General features: G+C 37.4%; 2 protein-coding genes across 5 annotated transcripts in view; one reads left to right on the top strand and one right to left on the bottom strand.

The window, feature by feature from the left end:
- LOC126874103 (neutral ceramidase) overlaps positions 1-12,794 on the bottom strand; it is a 139,257-nt gene that overhangs the window by 81,395 nt on the left and 45,068 nt on the right. The gene's annotated exons all lie outside the window — the stretch shown is intronic.
- The window catches only part of LOC126874089 (sushi, von Willebrand factor type A, EGF and pentraxin domain-containing protein 1), a 50,386-nt gene that overhangs the window by 849 nt on the left and 36,743 nt on the right, over positions 1-12,794 (top strand). The gene's annotated exons all lie outside the window — the stretch shown is intronic.

Below are 12,794 nucleotides of genomic sequence, written 5' to 3'. Positions count from 1 at the left end.
TGCGACTTTTCTTTGAATTTGTTCTTTCGGAGTATGAGATTTGAGATTCAGTTGTTGACACTTTCGATGAATTTTTGATTTCGAGGAAGCCTTGAGACCGTAGCTCGAAGAATGAAACCTTGAGACTTTCATCCTGAGACATTCCTTTCAATTTATCCTTTTATACATAATGTTTGAGAGTTATTGCCAATCTTGATGAATTTTTAGTAGAGTTAGGGTTACGGATATAACGATGTTGCTTAGGTTGCTGATGAGGATGTTGCGAGTAATACGGTTAGGCTTGGTCGAGTTAGAAAGACGCTAATTAGAAACAGTTTCTAACGAGCCTGAGCTCGATATACCGCAATATGGTTCGTTTTGATGGACGTTGGCAGAAGAACGCAGGAAGAAGGATGGTTCTAACGTTAGTTAAATCCGAAGATTAAGTGCACCGCTTTCTTTGATGTCTTCTTCGAAGTTCAATTTTGAAATGTTACATCGGTGTAGAAATTGTTATTATAAGAAACTACAGAATTTCACTGGGTAATCTGTTTGTTGCAACATTTAGAGACTGAAACGTATCTCTGTTTACGTTTGATCTTTTCCATCGTGTCTATGAAAGTGAGTACGAATTCGCATAAACATTCACGAGCTATCGATAGACGATTCATCGAATCAATTAGTTTCAAATATGCTCTCTGTCGATAAACTTGTTTCAGAGTTCTGTAAATAACATTCGATTAAATTTTGAGAAACGAATACGATAAACGTAACGCGATCGACGAGGACAATATACAACATTCTGTTGCATTTCTTCTTAAATAAATAAACGATACGCAAAATACGCGACAACCCATTATTAAATTACTCCAAAGACTATGGCAATTTTTCCGCATCTGAAGTACGAATTTGCATAAACATCTGCAGTTCGGTTACAATGTATCGAGGAAGACAAAACGAGGATAATCGCTACTGCGAGTTGATAGAGGATGGAAAGAACGATAGGAAATGCAAGATACGCATTCTCTGACGTTTCATTTTGTTCTATTCCGAGCGTTCGAGCATTCGAAACGGCATGTTCCTTCTTATTTCTTCTCTTAGACTTCGTTTCAGCGCAGAACTCGCGCGATTTTCGTTCTGCTCAGTGAGCTGTCGCATACATCGACTCCGGCTATGTAAAATGTGGAAACGGAAGCCTCGGGCTCGTACATTAAATCTCCCGTAATGCTACGTTTTTCATTTTCGCCTCGGTTGCGCCGCAAGTTCGAAAACTTCAGAAATTTTCATTTCAAACCATTGGAAAAATATTCGTAGCATAAAATGCTACGAATAAAATTTTACATTGCACTGCGATCCTTAAAGCTACACCTGACGATAGCGCATCCTTGTACGTAAATATCGAGATAATTCGTGGCCTCGTACAGGACACGATAATCGATACAGATTATCAAGGAAACGATCGATCGGATTATCTTGTACGCGTGGAAAATAATCGAGCAAAACGTACCGAAAAAGCATGCGAGAGATATTTGCAAAAGTTGTTGCAAAATGATGCATAGACGATCGCGCGTCGATTTTATCAATTTTTTGATCTTCGCTGTAAAATTTTACGATGCAGAAAATTCGAGAAGCGTGAAATTCGGAATCTGATTGGTGGAACTTGTTTACAGCATCAAAGTGAATAAAACTAAGCGCTAGGGAAGACTTAAGGATACGAGTGCAAAAATTAGGACAGTGGTAGAAATACTTTGAATTAATTTTTCGATCTTTTGTTCACTGATCTTCAATTCCTACCAAAATCTTCGTTCCGTCTGTAATTAGTTCGTCGAAGATCCATTAAAAAATATAATTCTGCATAAATAAGAAAAGAGTATTCGTAAAGTTACGTTATATTCTCAAACGAGCAAACTAAATCTTTCCCATTAAACTGGTCTTTCGCTTTGCTATCGGTCCAAGTTCCTATCGAGCCAGATGTTTAAATCTCTCCTAATTATAAAAAAATAGCCTTCCTCGCGGATTTCTTCCTTATAAGAGAACAATGTAGCCACCATTTTCGTCCTGAACAGGAACTACCGGTTCGTCGCTAGAACATAAAACGCGTACCGTAAAATTCGCGAGCTAGAAGTCGCGCAAGAATGGCGGAGCTGAATTGATGGAAGAGAAAGCTCGTTCCTCGAACGACGAAATCCGAGAGTGCCCCGTAGCGTTCTACGTTCCTTGACCACGCGAATAGACTGTCTAATACCGCGACCCACCACAGGAATTAAGAAAATCGCCTACAATTTTGTTAATAAAAACGTAAAAAAATCTCTAGCTCCTCAAATGGAAAGCTTATTTGAATCAATACACCGTTTCCTTCTTCGTAATTTGCGCTCGTTTCTTTGCTCGTTGGTCTATTCGCGTGCACGATAGAAAGTTATAGCTGCGCTATTAGCCATTGTCGTTTAAATTATTTCAACTTAAGATATTACATTCGTTTTATCCGTTTTCGTATATTTATTTACATTTATTTAATCAGATTTAGTACCGCCGAATGTTGGCTGAATAATAATTTAAATAATAATTTAACAATTACTACGTGAAGACACGTGGATATCGTACCTAGTTATAATTAACGTCGACTTTTATTCAGATTAAAATATAATTACGTATATCCATTTTATTCTCGTATCATATAATTTTAACCATAACAGAGACTGGTTGTTCTAGTTTTAATTGTAAATTCATCTTAAATAACTCTCAAATATTCGTAGAACGATAACATGGGACATTTAATTTTTATAATAAGATCAGCAAAAAATGTAGAATCTTTGTTGTCGAATTATTATATTTTCTCATCGTCTAACTTCATCCGCGTATACGGGTCATGTGCTTATATAAACACTAAAAGGATGAGGTAATGAAACAACAGCATGATCGAGTCGATAAAAATCAACGAATATGTTATAATAAAATATCGTGCAAAATTGTTAGCCTATTTATCTCACCGATTTTGCAATAACACAAATAAATCCCTAGATAGTTATGATTTCTTTCGGCAAATTATTTAAGAATGTTTCGATAAATACTACTACCTTGACCTAAATGTTGCACACCAGGTACAGGATGTTTTATTTGCAACGATTCAACAGAGGAAAGGGGATATAAAGTATAGGAAACAGCTGCTTGAAATATTGGAAAGAAAATGACGAAGAATAAGAGACTATTTTTATCGTAATTTCCACATACTGTATTTTATTTTATTTGTAAAAAAATCCGTCATCGATCGTTTAATTATCTGGAACACTCTTAATATCGTCGTTCGTTCTTCTTTTCCCATCCGAAATCTAACTTGATAACGAACGAATTGAAAATACCTACGCAAAGGTAATTAAAAATGATAACAAAATTAAAATTAATTATATCTTTCTACTCGGCTTAAAAACTCCAAAATTCCCATTTGGTAAATATTCCAACTACCATATCCTTCGCACGGCATTGCATCCATACCAGCCTACGTGAAACATCCTGTACACCTTACACTACACATTTAACCTCGATATCGCTGTTCGTTCGTTTTTCCATCGGAGATATCTACCTAATAGCGGCGGACAAGTGAAAACGCCTATACACTAGCTATAGATTACTTTGGAATTCAGTGACCAGGTACAACTGGTTCTGCTTTCCTTAGATTAGTCCTGGCCACATGACCGGTCGTTATACGAACGTGGTAAGAAAAAACGTGGCTGGAATTATGTGGCTTTTGGGTTAGGCCAGGTAGGCGAGTTATGCTCGACGAATGCGTGGGTAGACGGTTAGAGGCGAGTCTTGGAACCTCTGCAACAGCCTATTTGTTACGGTTTCGTTCGACCGTTTGACATCGACCTGTTTCGCCCAACGAAATTTCCTTGAGACTTCCTCTTGGTTAGAAAACATGTAGACTGGAACTCGATAATTTTGCATTGAATCGCAAGCAACGAGAGAATCATCCACTCGATTGTTCTTTTAGCAAGTTCTTTCATCGGTTCGGCTAATCATGGCTGGAGTTTGCGTTTTCGTAATAACCACACCAATAATGGCCAGGTTATTGAATCTTTCATTTTCATATTTATTTAGGTATTCGTTGCTTGAACGTGGAATTATTTATTAGTTTGAACGTCGAAGGAATCGGTCGCGGTAATTATAGATAATTGGGATTTGTTTTTCTTGTAATTAGATACGGAATAACGCGGCTATTGAAGCGTTTGATTTTATTATCGAACGGAGGAAAAAAAATATAGAAGTAGGAGAATGAAACTGTTTGTTCGGAGATTAACGGAGATTAACGTTTAGATTTTTAGATCCGGAGGATTCATGTAGGAGAAATTAAGATCGACAACCTTTACGCTGCGTAATTGACCCGACTATTCTTTAAATTATTCTTTAAATGCGTGAATTTTAAGAAAGATGTATAATAGAACAGAATTTCACGTTGACTTATAGATAAAGATGTTCTTTTCTATTAGCGATTTAGATCGAACACGTTAAATCCTTTTTTTTGCGATATCGAGTTACATTTACGACATAGAATTCAAAAAAAACGTGTCGTATTTATAAGAAAAATTAGCTTCGATCTACTACTAAGGTTTAATTTGATACTATAGGTATATAAATTATTTTGCGATCATCTTTGTGACGACATATGTAACAGGATTTTGATAATATAATGCTAATAAACCTACTTGGATTAAGTTCGAAATATACTGGAGATCTGAACCCCTTCACCGAAGGAATTTATTTAACCTAGGCACGTTTGCAACGCTGCAAGATGCAACTAAACAAAATAATTACATCGAAGAGTACATTACCGTGTCTCTATCTTAGCAATTTTTCTACGATTAAAATTTATTTACACATTCCACGCAATAATCGTAAAATTATATGGAGCGTTTCAATCTCGATCGCTATTTGCTAACTTTAATCGAGATCAACGTACCACTGAACGTGGTAGTAGATGTGAATTTAAATAAAATAGATAATAATAATAATAATGATAATAAACTGTGCTGAGACCAATAATAATAATCAAGATTCCATTTAGAATGAAATAAAATAAAGTAAATTGAAGTTAAATTAAACTAAATTCAGGTAAAATAAAATAAAACAAACGTAGGTACTTGAACGTCCTGCGTTAAATTCCAGTAGCGACTTCATCTTCCCACGATGGTTAGCAGGATGCACGGTAGAAGAAGATATAATCGAATCTAACTAGAACGCGACAAAATTCGGTCTGTAACGCGCGGATCGTGACTTAAACAACAAATTTACGCGAACCGAGGCGTAACTTGGTTAAGGTACCGTTATCTTCTGACAGGTACCATCGTCCTAAGACATTCCAATCGCGTAACAAATTTCGAATCGCGTTCCAGGACGACGTTTCGTCGTACTCGATGGCAGCTTCTCGCCCGATTATGTTTCTCGATTCTTTAACACGTTGACTGCTACGACTTGGATCGTCAGTGACCCAAGTCGTTAAATTTTTTATAACGAAAATAAATATAATAAAAGGAAGATAAATTTCGTGGACTAAAAAGTTGCGGACAATGCGAACGACCTAGATAACACGGTTAAAAACAAAAGTATGGAAATATAATATAATATTTTGGTGAAATTAAATCTTATTGCTGTGGTATATTTTAATCTATCGCAGCTTTCGTGGGAAAATAGAGAACTACGTACATGGAATTGGCGCGAAGGTCAACGTGTTAACCGAGATGATCTGGCTTCTGAAAAGGTAACGAGAACGGAGTAATCTTTAAAAAATTCTTTATAAAAGTTACGTGTACACAGTACAGAAGCTGTAATATTTTAACAATGACGTTTTTACGAGTGAAAGATATCGAAGATCTCAGGGTTACAAGACATCAAGATATCTTCCAGGCAGCATATCATACATTTTTATCTTCGTTGCAACCAACGAATTTAAATCTCTATTCGGATAAGTTTCTCTTCAAAGTACCTATATATTGCATAATGATTTCAAATGGATGAATTCTAGCCGAATGTGGACCATTCGCCGTAGAATATAAAATAAAAAAAATTCCTGCGTTACATCTTCACGTTCACTGTACTCGTAAAATATTATGTCGCATAGAACTATTCGCTAAATTACTTGCTCACTTACCACGCAGAGTTAGAGATGGTCGCATACAAACTGTGGCTTAGTATACGACGTGTGCAATGAATAAATACGATGAGCAAATAATTAATCAAATACTCTGGTAATATTAACAGAGTGTAGGTATGCTTCTAACAAATATCTTGCAACTTCTCGAATTCGTTTCAAATCTGACCGACGAGATCGCGATAATCGTTTAAATGGAATTTAAAAAGCATTTTACATAAAACACACGGATGACGTATTCGCAAAAAGTTTCCACGAATATTTAAATACTTTCGCGAACTACTTCGTACGTATGTACTTATCGAACGATACTCTCAAATATCTCACAACCAAAAAGTTAAGTCCCACTGGTATGTAGGTATTTAGTGGCGAGAGAAAAGAAGAAAGCCAAAAATCCAAGTACCTGCCACCACGCGATATCAACGTTGCTTTCTCGTTGCAACGATTTTGCGGCCGATCGTTAAACATTTTCCAACACGGTGGAACGTGGATATAGCTGTTCCATGGAACCAAGCAACTATGACCACGCCCTGCGCGCTACCGAAGCGCTATTCAGGCTATCTATCAGGACTAACTGCACCGCACACTGAGCACAGTGTCGTAAATTCGCGAGCCGTGTCCGCTCCGTGAACCGACAAGAAAGCCGTATCCCGGATATTTCAAGTATGTCGGTCGATTGGCAAGAAATCGGCGAAATCGATTGCCTGTTCTGTTAGACGAACTTTTCGTGCACTTTGCTTCGTTGTTGTCAAATTTTCTTTGGGGACCGCGATGGAAATTGAAAATAATCAAATCACATTGAGATATAAGAAAATAAAATTCAAACTCATGGTGTAATAACAAGCTTTAGAATTAACGACGAAGAAAGAATTGAACCTGATAAATTCCACGGAAACGCCACAAATTCGACCGAACACGATGTTTAATCGTAAAAGCATGGAACACGCGTTTGGCTGAAACGAATTAAATTACCTTATGCCTTGGTTACGAATGGTTTCACGTAATTATCAAGGAAAACGGGTATTCAGAGAGAAAAGTTTCGCTCGAACCACGTTAGAAACGGAAACTCAAAAGCCAGAGTTACGAAATATCATTGCAAGATAATATTGCAATGTGGTCAGACCGCATCGCGGCACAACACCGACACACCCCGTACAATACGCTTGGCATTCACTAAGGCGTTCCTCTTACACGTTTATTATACATTTATACATGTCTTCTCGACATTTTAAACGAGCAGTAAACAAATTTCCCTGTTACGACGAACGTGCTCGTTGCTGCGACCAGCAACGTGACGTTATCTATTCTCGAATCATAATAACCACTAACCTTGATGCTTCGTGTATAAAATATCGCTGCAAGGTCTTTTCCATGATATACAGAGTCGATCAGGAACATTTATATCGTAAAATGCTCTCGCGTATAGTGGCAACAGGAAGTATTTGCATTAACCCTTATTTTCCAATAAACCGTTCTTTTTCTTGTCAGCTTCTACATTCTTTCATTTTCATAGTTATACGAAAGTATCAAATTTAACCTATAATACTTAAATTTGACTAATTAGCATGTAAACTTCGTAATGAATAGAACGACGTGCAATTACCTTTCGTAGCTACGGTATATATCGTATGTGTCGTATAACACACGTTGTAATCGAAAATCTAATGCGACTATATGTTTATGGCAAATGTCTCGTGGTTTTTATATACGTTTCCAGATCGGTTTCGAATTCTGCCAACGATATAATCGCGATTAGATCGAAAACATACATCTATATGAATATAATTAAAAAAATGGATCCTGGGGAAAATGGTTTACTCTGTTACGCATTATACAGAGCATTATACTTTGGGTATTTTCGATATTCTTGCTTATTATGTACATTTTACGTGTACCTTTATTCTCTTTATTATTAGGCACACTTTTTCACTTTCAGCTTTCCCATAAATGTATAAAAATACGCTTCAATCGTAACAGTTATCTCTGTTGCGTATAATACATACATAAAAATATCTAATGGTGTCCCTCGCGATGATCGTCGCTCCTCGTTCGTTACTAACTCGACAATAATCGCGCTCGTAGAGCTCATCGTACTAATGAGTTGAATATTAACGACGTTAACGGTAGAGCTAGTCGACGCGCATATGTACGCAGCAAAAGCAAAACCGGGCAACCGGTAGAGAACGTTGCTAGAGTCGATAATTACGCTGTGGAATTCAGCGAGAATTAATCTGACCACCATCGAATCGTCTTCTACTAACTACGCGATCTACTTAACTATGCAATTCTTCGAGAATACGAGAGGATCGAATTAAACACGTGTCGACATCTGGTTTCGATATAACCGAGTGGGAAATTCACCTGTTGCTGGTCTGTCGTTGCTGGATAGGTTCTAAGTTAGAAGGCTGGAGGAACTAGGAATGCGCTTGCTCAATAATTCTTGCCTCTGGATGACGAAAGAGGCTCGAAGAACGTTGCGTCTTTGCTCGCTCGATTCTGGCCTCTCGATTCTCTCTCCTCATCGTCGATAGTTACTTTGCATTGGGAATTGGTGTGACGAGTTCGGTCGAGGAATCGTACGTAGACAGTTTAAGGTTTGAAAGTTTTTTGGGAAGCTGAAATTCTACGGCGATGATTTTAGGAAAGAGAACTCTCGAGTTTTGGGAACAATTTTTGCAGAAGCTACGATCTGAAATTATTCCTCGATATGAAATTATTCTGAAATAATTTGAGTTACGGAAAAGATTGAAATCGCATTCGAGAATTTTTGCAGAGCTAAGAATCCTATTAAACGAAGTTTAAAGGAATAATTGTCGAGTCGTGGAAAAGACACATAAATAATAGTATCAAAATTATCTTTGATATTGAAACGAAGGTTTTATGAAATCAACTTTAGGAAAAAGAAATATTTGCATTAAGAAAGAGATACGATAAATCGTTCTAAGGATTTCATGAAACAAAGCTTCGGATAGAGAAGATTTGAACGACGCTATCTTGAAATAAATCGTAAGAAAAAGAAGATTGGTCGATCCGTTGATCTTCCATTGCAAAAGGTACCGTAGTTTTTCGTTTTTACCATAGTCTTCAATTTCCAAATGAATCGTTCTATACCATTTTATTAAATCAAGATGCGCACGATGTATGCCGCGAATTACAGTACAACGTTCCGTTTAAAAAAGAAATTTGCACGCGTCAGACGTTGAGCGCACCGCAAGGATTCAGCTTTTCGTAGTAGGTGTAGGTTTCAGGTTTTCTTGTGGGAATAACACGGCTGAAGGAAGTTGGAGAGCCGGCTTTGTTACGAGGGGGCCCTCTTCTTAACTCTATCTTCGCTATACGCGCGTTGCACACAACGAAGCCGGCTGTTTTTACGTGCGTGCGTTTAATTTCGCGTTACCCTCGCCGCTCACGCGAAACTTTCTTGTTAAAAGCAATTTCGACCAACCAACCAATGAATACGGCGACGTTGCTCCTTGAATTCGTAATCGATGCTCGGTTTTGACTTCTCACTTCCTGTTCATCCGTCAGATTGTCATGGTGTCTTCGTTCGCTGAATTTTGAATTATTAGTGAAAAGCTTATTTACGAATATATTAAACATGCTCCTTTTTGAGGCGTTCGTCTATTGTTCGAGAATATATTATATGATTGTTTGTTATTATATTATCGTTTGTTATTTGGAAGAACGAATATAATCTCGGTTCGTGCGTTTGCTATGGTAAATAGTATACGAATCGAGTTATTTTCTACAGAATTAGGAAATACATCGACTGGTATATAGAAAAATGTATAGTTCCGTTTAAAAAGGGCAAAGAAAATCCTTGAAATCTCGAAGCCATCGAGTATATAAGAACTGTCACCGTCGCAAGATGTCCACCCCGAGGCAAATCAAGTTTCGTTCGAAACGCTTTTTCCAAATGAAACGAGTCATCTACGATAAGAGACCAAAGACTTTGGTGAACCGCTGCGTTCAACAACGTTCCAACTAGCTGTAAGTCTAAAGAACGCTGAAACTCATTGTGAAATCGAACAACTGCGAACATGGTCGTACATCGGCTCTAGTTTCCGCTAGCCGTTGATAAAAGACGATGGTATTCTAATTGCGCGAACGTTAGCCTCGCGATGTATTATTAAACGCTGGCGCGCGCGAGCGCGTTTTTATTAATCATGCCAGTCGACCGTATTCCCGTTAGCCGTGGGACGTAACAAGTCGGACAACGCGATCACGAGCGCATCGATGATGACCGGAAATTAGATCACATCCTCTGACGCGAGAAGGATCTTGCTGGTGATCCACGAAAGGACACGCGTGCTTCGTTTATGGTGCACATGGTAATAACGCGTAAGGTAATTAGGTCACGTGTCGGCCCATTCATCCAAAGAACCGCGAACGACTCACAATGAACTGTACAAATGGCCGACTGATCGCAGTTTCCATTTGCATATTACGAGGCAATGCGCTCTCTGAAACAAGAGTGCTCTCTCACAATTACGTGTTTTAATTATAACAGTGTACGGTGTATGCTCTGTTATAGGATGAAATGTGTTGGAATATTTATGTAGGTCTTTGGGAATTCATAGCGTATGGGATTAGTAGGTTATTTATTATAGAATTTAATATCGATACGTTTTCGATATTAGATTTTCGATTTAGACCGATCAAGTCATTTTTCTACGACTTTTTCAGAGATTTGTAATTTAAAGATCAATTGTTCTGGAATCTTTCCACTTTTATCGTAGGATATAATTTTAGTACGTCTTTAACATCGCTGTAAGTCGCTGAATTTTTTTTATAGATCGCAGATAGATTAGCGAGACGTTCTGCGATCTCTGCTTTTTTTCGCGGAATTTAATATTACTAATACGTTCTTAATAATAATTTAGATCAACATATGGAATCGTCGTGGAATGAGAAATCTGAGAAGATTGATGTATGTTTTTAAAGATTTATAGATGAATTAGTAGGTCGTTTTCAGATCGCTCGGCTTGTTTCGTAAAATATTAATTAGTCTGTGGAATATCAGGATTAACGTGCCGATAATTGCAGGTATTGGGATTAACGTAAATAGGCGTACGCAGTACGCAGTATGTTTTGTATTAGTAATTCTATAACTAGTCCATGATAAATAATGAATCGATATAACGATATTTAATATTTACCATACAGAATATCAGGATTAACATAAAACTAGAAGTTTAACGCGTCTAATATATTCTGTGTTCATAAGAGGCAGTTCGAAATACGCGTATGACGTACCTATATGGTGTGTACAGTGAATCAGTTTAGTACTTGAACGAGAATTTTCAAATTAATTTTTCCATTAAAAAGCAAAGAACTTGCGTACAGTGAAAGTTTAGAGAACACGTTAGAATGATAATTGTACGTAGAAATAACGTTACTGGATATTATCCACGTAGACGTTATTTGATGTAATCCGCGGTAAGCTACGATATCGATATGCAAGCGGACGTTGATCAAGTTCGCCAATATCCGCAACGAAAGTGAACGAATGTCTTCCTTTTGTCGGTTGCTCGTTCACCCATGGGAGAATGAAATTAAAACCCATTCACCGTTGTACGAACGGGACGCTAAATTCACTTCCTAACAGCTTGGAGTTTCTACGGCGTTTAAATGCATTCGATGCGTTTAACGTTAATACGTTAACGTCGTTCGAGCGACGCAAAGCAAGAACTGCGCGATTACTGGTCCGGAGAAAAGAAATTATTTATATAACGATAGGAGTGCAATTGGTTGCGAGGAAAGGTAGATAAAAGAAGCAAGAAGAAAGGAAAAAGTTCGAATAATGGCAGAATATTTAAAATTGTTAGTGTAGTAGAACAGATATAGTTGCAGCGAAATGTTTCATTGTATGTTTATTAAGACGTATTTTCTTCTTTATGTATGGAAAATTTCTATAATTATCGGAGAGAAAATTATTAGAGGAAACGAAGGAAAATAAAAGACTACTATGAATGCAAGTGAATTGTTTCATTTTATGTTATGTATCTCTAATACATTCTGTTCCCTACTTTGCGCGTAAAAATTTGTAGAATTGCGAAAGCTAGCAGTTACATATTAGGGAAAATAAGAAAGAGTATCTACTGGGAAAGATAGATGCCCGTTATGATATTAGAGATTGTTAGAAGAAAAAATAATTAGAACGGTGTTTCTGTTTGACTAAAAATTTACTTTTCCATCGTTAATGAATTATTATGCGATGCTTCGATGCAGAAGAACGATTAAACGAAAGGACAAGGAAAACGATACTCTTCCTTAGATGCAACAATTATTCGAACAGTCTGTCAGTCAGAAGTATAAAACAAATAATATCGTCGTTTGAAAGTAAAGCAGAATAATGGTTGAAAGAAAAAGAATCGCGAAGAGGTAAAGGAATCCAAACGAGTCTTGTACTTAGAGCTGAATGCAGATTGACAACATCGAACGTCGTTTTATAAATAATTCAATTAGGAGTTCGCAGGAATATCTAGCATTATCCGTAAGAGGTTACGTAAAACCTGCTGCGAAGGTCAGCGTCTTCGTGCTTCGAATCGCGAAACCTTCTGGTATCGATTACCAATTTCGTTCAGGGGCGGAAGTCGCGACGAAAGTCCATCTAAGGCGGCGGAAGTGGTCGCTGAACAATACCAACCGGTACTGCGTCTCGTGATAGCCG

Source organism: Bombus huntii, chromosome 15 (assembly GCF_024542735.1).
Source record: "Bombus huntii isolate Logan2020A chromosome 15, iyBomHunt1.1, whole genome shotgun sequence".
Taxonomy (NCBI): domain Eukaryota; kingdom Metazoa; phylum Arthropoda; class Insecta; order Hymenoptera; family Apidae; genus Bombus; species Bombus huntii.
The sequence above is the reverse complement of the archived record's forward strand: the minus strand, read 5'-3'. Positions and strand labels throughout refer to the sequence as shown.